This window comes from Arachis duranensis, chromosome 2 (genome assembly GCF_000817695.3).
Source record: "Arachis duranensis cultivar V14167 chromosome 2, aradu.V14167.gnm2.J7QH, whole genome shotgun sequence".
Taxonomy (NCBI): domain Eukaryota; kingdom Viridiplantae; phylum Streptophyta; class Magnoliopsida; order Fabales; family Fabaceae; genus Arachis; species Arachis duranensis.
The window spans coordinates 69,847,199-69,847,996 of record NC_029773.3 but is presented as its reverse complement, the minus strand read 5'-3'; positions in this window follow the sequence as shown (position 1 = coordinate 69,847,996).

The window sequence follows — 798 nt, the reverse complement described above, 5'->3', positions numbered from 1 at the left end:
AATTTATGTACTTCTTGTTCTTTTGAATTAAAGCATATTTCATTTAAGAGAGGTGAAGGATTTCATGGAATTTATTCATAGCTTTAAGACATAGTTACTAACTACTAATGATCATGAAGTAGAGACCCAAAACATAGATAAACATACAACATAAAAACCGAAAAGCAGAAAGAAATAAGAACAAGGAATGAATCCACCTTAGTGGCGTCTTCTTCTTGAAGGACCAACAATGTCCTTATGCTCTTCTATGTCCCTTCCTTGCCTTTGTTGCTCCTCCCTCATTGCTCTTTGATCTTCTCTTATTTCATGGAGAATGATGGAGTGCTCATGATGTTCCACCCTTAATTGTTCCACATTGTAGCTCAAATCTTCTAAGGAAGTGTTGAGTTGTTCCCAATAGTTATTGGGAAGAAAGTGCATCCCTTGAGGCATCTCAGGGATTTCTTGATGATGAGCTTCCTCATGCATCTCTTGAGATCCGTGGAGGGTCTCTCTTGCTTGCTCCATCCTCTTCTTAGTGATGGGCTTATCCTCCTCAATGGAGATGTCTCCTTCTATGATAACTCCAGCTGAGTAACACAGATGGCAAATAAGGTGAGGAAAAGCTAGCCTTGCCATGGTGGAGGGCTTGTCGGCTATTTTGTAGATTTCATTGGAAATGACCTCATGAACTTCTACTTCCTCTCCAATCATGATGCTATGAATCATGATGGTCCGATCCACAGTAACTTCAGATCGGTTGCTAGTAGGAATGATGGAGCGTTGAATGAACTCCAACCATCCTCTAGCCACAGGCTT